General features: G+C 41.3%; 1 protein-coding gene across 1 annotated transcript in view; it reads left to right on the top strand.

The window, feature by feature from the left end:
* The window catches only part of CALD1 (caldesmon 1), a 178,402-nt gene that overhangs the window by 24,341 nt on the left and 148,397 nt on the right, over positions 1 to 5,664 (top strand).

The raw sequence follows: 5,664 nt of genomic DNA on the forward strand, positions 1-5,664 counted from the left end.
GGGGGAGTAACTTGGAAGGCATTAAAATATGTACAGGGTAAAATGTTTAATCTTTTTCTATGACTCTGGCCCCAGGTCAGTATTCCAGAGTTGATGTCCTGGGCAGGACACATCAGGAGAAAGTATCAGGCTTCCACTCTGACTGTGATTAACTGGCTGAGTGTGAACCTCATGCAAAGTAACAGAAGGTGGATCTGCCATCACATGAGCCTTTAGAAGTAAGTTTTCATCTGAATGCTTGGGTTAGTTTGAGACAGACCTGGGTTTAATGTAGAATTTGTCATCTTTTTTGTGTATTCAGTGCTTTTGCTTCCATTTTCTCTGCCCGTGAATTTGATGAGTCTTGACTTCTCAATAGGATTCCATGACACATTTTTAAATTGTTCTTTTGTGACTCGAAGTTGTATTTTCAAATGAGTGCTGGCATAGGCTTCTCTATTGCATCTTTCATCACCTTCTTTAGATGTCTCCCTGTAAATGGCAGGCACTTCATCACTTCTATGACTTCATATACCTTCGTGCAGGGCTGGTGGCCTGGGATATTCTACAAGTCTGTGTTTATCTTGTCATCACCAGTTGTGCTTTGGACTGGACCTGCTCCTAAGCAATGTGGAGAGATGGCTGAGTGATTGCAATCCTTGTTCTGTGCCATCCTGCTGCCTAAGCTTGCTCTCTTTGCCTGCTTTTGGATCTGATGGTGTCCCAAGAACAAGGGGACTATTATCTCCCTGTGACTGTGAGCTGGAGAACGTGTTACCAAAAAAGTTCCTGGCTGCTTGAAGCGTGATACCATCTCAGCATTTTAGCAAGATCTGTCACACAGTTGAAACTGCAGCATGTTCTTGTGTCTGTTTGGTCATCTTGCTGTAAACTGTTCATGAGGATTTTTATTAAGATGATCTGTCTTGAACCCACTGTGTATCATCCTGATTGTGATTTCAGTAGGGGATTGCACGATGATTGGCAAGGCTACCTGATTGATCAGTCTGATAAGATCCATCTGATCAGCAGGACTTGGGTTTGTGTGGTCAGTCTCAGCTTCACGAGCTTCACTCATCAGCTTTGATGTCTGTGTGCTCTGAGTCTTAGGTAGCTGCATGGCTTTAACCACTTATTACCCAGGTGTACTCAAATTCTCCTTGTTCTCTTCATGTATTGCCAAGCAATACATGCAATTTTATTGCCATCTTCCATTTTATGTAATATGTCTGGGTCTGTGTATTATATTGCATTACAATATATATTACTGAGATATAAACACACACATATATATACACACACACACATACACACCTTTCCAAGCTTTGTAGTCTGGCCAAAACTGTATTGCAACATGACTGGTTGGTGGCTTGTTGGGTTGGAAGCAGTGAATTGAGATTGACCATGTGAAGCAGTGCTCTTCCCTCTAGGTTCAGTCAGCTTTGACAGTGTTGTCTCAAGATGAAATAGCAGGCAAATATCTGCTGGGCTTGGAGTGACACGGTCCTGTCTATCATTTTTAATGAGCATTTAACTGTTAGGTGTGAAATGGAGAAAGTAGAAAGTGTAAAAGATGTTATTTCCCTCTGCTGCAGTGGTTTGCGGTTCACATAACTCTAGCTGATACTGACTGGAATTAAGTCTGGGTTAAAATTTGGGCACTAGCTGCAGACCCCATGCATGAAAAAAAAATAGAGAAATAGATTCCTTCATGATAGCTGATTTTTGCAGAAATGCCTTTTGGTTGAAGCACTACATGCATTTTACAAAGTTCATGTACCTCTGCAGTTTATTTTAAGAGATCTGAATTTATTTGGTGTAGATTTATTTCAATTATCTAATCAGAAGCAGACACAACTTCTCAGGCTGTCAAAGGTATTCAGGAATGTATGACGAACTTCAAAGGAATGTATAAGATCTTGCTACACATCTTACTATACATTTTTATAGAGAAGAGTTAATTAAATTTTCCCTTTCTGCCCAGAAATTACTTTTAGGCTAAATTAAGTATGTGGGGTTGTAAGGCTTTTCAGTGTTGTCTCCTTCTGCTTTAGCTTTGTGAGCGATTAAACAACCAAAGGCTTATCTGGATCAAAGAAATAATAAGCAGAGGGGGCATCCTTGGGCCAGTTATCAGTTGAAAACAATTTAACTGTCAGGTATCCAAGTTTCAAGGCACAGAGCCCACCAGATGGATTAAGCAATCGGGACTGTGGACAATAATGTTTCCTTGCAGCGGAGAAGCTGCCAGGGGGAGAGCAGCGCAGTTTCCCAGCTCGTGTTTCTGCAGGCAGGGCTTTGCTGGGGAACAAAAGGACTGTGGCACCCTTGGGAGTCCTGCTTGGTGTGGGTGTGCGGTCCCAGTCAGATGGGACACGAGTTACCTTGGTACAGGACAGTGTCCTTCCCTGCCTGCGGATTGGGAATGCAGCTTATTCTTGGGTTAACTCCTGTGGAGACTTAATTTATGTTCACTCACTGGGAGGGGAAGGGGAGGGGAAAAAAAAAAGCTCTGGTTATCTGAATATCCACCATTCAAGTATGTTTGCAGGGACAATATTTCAAGTTATTAGTCTCAGCAATTTAGATAAGAACATGTACTTCCCTATGAAAGACAAGGCACCGTGTCTTAATATTAATACCTGACACAGACTAACCCGATGTGATAAAGTACATAGATAGCACAACAAGGGGTGAATTAGAAATGCCTGGGAAGATATATGATGCCATTAGTAAAACATGGAGATTTATGTGTGACATTAACATTTCTAAGACAGCAGAACTGTACTACTAAAGCTGCACGAATGTGGTTTTTTTTTCTTTCTTTCCCCCAGATGCAATAACAAAGAGATCTGAGAGAATGGGTTAACTAATGAGTACAGTACTGCCTACAATTTGGCAGACCTACCATTCCCTTCAAATTTTCCTCTGTATCTTCTGGCAAATGACTAGGACTCAAATTTTTGAAATCCATGGCTGATGGCCATAATGACAGCGGTGTTTTGGGTGTGATTGAACACAAGAGTTGGGTTGCCCTTTCTTGGCATTTAGGGATCTTGCTACCTGCTAGGAATGCCTGTGTACATCACAGGGGAGAGTTAGGCAGAAAGAATGGCCCTGGAGGAGCAAGACTGGCCAGCAGCAAGCACCAAGCGTGGAGGTCTTCTGGAGTCCGCTTCTTGAGCTCTTTGACACCAGTGCCAGGAAATGGGTGAATTTTAACTCTGCTGGCCAGCTTGTGTGACATATTTCATCTTCCATGGCTGCAGGATCAAGGGAGTGAGAGAGTGGCTTCATCCTCCTCTCTGGCTGAGTGGGCCCTTTGCTGTTTTAGGCTGGCAATTGCTGCTGTGAATTACTCGTGTTGTTTCTGTCATGCCCAGTTAGGGTTTGTTTTGCATGCATGTAGACTTGGGACAGCAGTCACGCATCCTTGTTCAGCCATGGGGCAGTCCTGTCCCTCCTGCCAAGGGGGAGATTTCATTTTCTTGGGTTCTTTATAATACAGAGAGATGGAGCCACAGTTACAACCCTTTCACGGCCCTGGAATTTGACGATGTTCTGTTGCCTGTGGGGAGTTTCTTGCTGTACAGAGTGAATTCAGTTAAGCAAGAACTCATTTTTTCCAGAGAGACCTTTTTTACAGTGTAGGAAGTTCTCCCTTGTGGAGAGCTAGTGTGAAAGTCAGCAGTCAGCCTGTACTGTCTTAAAAGCAGAGAAGAAAGAAAAAACTGTCATTGTACCTTGAGGATGGAAAATTGGAGGTTTACAAGTAGAGAATGCAAGTTTCTCTTGAGCAGACTGTTACTGTGTAGTAAACTGAGGTGTAATTATCTGCTGAAATTGTGCTTTCTCTCTCTTTGAACTGTTAGTATTTATACATAAACAGAAGTTTGCTGGTTTTGAGGTAAGGCAGTTTAATTTTGACACAGGTTATTGGTCACGTGGGGAAAGTCGTCTGGTGCTATGGTAGGTGTGCAACGTAATGAAGAGTTTTGTTGGAACACTTGGTGAATATCCTCAGAAATGTGGGGATCAGAAGTTAAAGCTGACCACGCCCTTTCAAGTACATGATTAGTTAGCTGATTGGAAAAAAAGGTCATTTATAATCTCGGGTTCAAATATGGAGCCCTTTTACATTTGGTGAAGTGTCATTGGTAATAATACATCATGTGTAAAAAGGTTTCATCTAAAAGGTCTCCAAGGTCTTTTCAAAGGTGAGTTTTGTGCCAAAGCTCATTGAAAGTACCATTTAGATTATGCAGACTGAAGTATGGTGAGCTTGAAGATTGTTTTAATTTACACTTGGAACAGGAAAGGGAAAATCAGAAACCTTACTCATGTCTAGTGGGCTAGTTACCTGGCAATCTTTTGGGGTCTTTTCCTGTCAGCTGGTAAACAGCCCTAATAAATGCAACTGCTGCATACAGAAAGGGTACAGAGAAGTTGACAAATATCAGAGATGCTGACTTTGTAGGTTTTGATGCATTTTTATGAGAGAAGTTGACCAGAAACAGCTCCGTAGTGCATAACCCTTTATTGTTTAGGAGTTTGTAAGCTCCATTTTATTTTTCATGGCATAATTTTTTTCATCTTGTAGTCTAAAATGAAACAAAACATCACTTTTATGATGTGCAAGCATATATTTTACATTTATTTTCGCAACTTCCAATGGAAAGAAGTCCTCTAAGGAGCTGTAGTCAGGTTAATAAAGCTGGAGTCTGAGGCTCTGCAGAGCAGGGAAGCCCTTGAGCTCCATTCCATGACATGGATGGTTCTGGCTGCTTTACAGAAACAAAGATGTAGGGGTGTAATTTAGCAGCACTTGTTTTCAGTAGTCACACAATGAAGAGCCTGATGGAAAGTCTTCAGTGAGTTTTGGATCAGATCATGAAACAGTTTGCCTATGAAACACCACAGAATTTAGATTTAAGAATAGATTTTATTGGAGACCGGGCTCTTTATATACATATAAAAAGACTTAAAAAATATGGTGGGAATAAGTGTTTGTGATTCATTTAAAATCAAGAAATGAAGCTATTCTAGTGATTTCTAAGAAAAGTGAAAGCTAGCATTAAGAAACAGATGCTGAGTTTTTGGCCCTGCTGAAGCTGCTGCTGAAGCTTCTCTCCTACCCAGTTGTAGCCTGTCCTCAGGTTTGGCAGATTCGCTGATTTTCTGGCTGTTGGCTGTTCTTAGCAATAATCTCTGGCCATAATACACCATCTTGCTGGATGTCCAGTGCCCTAGGCTACTTCACATCTGTGAATCCTGTATGAATGTTTAATGCATAAACCCAGAGCATTTTCCTTCCACACCTTGGTATGCCTGATGATTTGGATTGATTCCAGTTGAATGCTGTGTCAAAAAGTGCAGTATAAAGTAATTCTAAAAGAGAAATATTTCAGACCTACTTATTTTGACTTGTCACTGTTGGCAGGGGGGGAAACTCCATACAAAAATGAGTGAGTTTTCATGTAACTGCTGCATTCTTCTAGAGTAAAATGGACCAGTTGAACAAAAAAAATCATAAAAATCACCAGAATGAGTGTGCATGCATGATAGAAGCTCCCAACCAGTCTTGTTAAATTCATGTTTTACACTGTCACACAGTCATGGAATGCATAACAACAGTCTGGCTATAGGTCAAGGGTCTGTTTGTTCTTTCATATTTCTCCTTTTTTT

The sequence above is a fragment of the Corvus brachyrhynchos genome, unplaced genomic scaffold, assembly GCF_000691975.1.
Source record: "Corvus brachyrhynchos isolate BGI_N302 unplaced genomic scaffold, ASM69197v1 scaffold191, whole genome shotgun sequence".
Lineage (NCBI taxonomy): Eukaryota > Metazoa > Chordata > Aves > Passeriformes > Corvidae > Corvus > Corvus brachyrhynchos.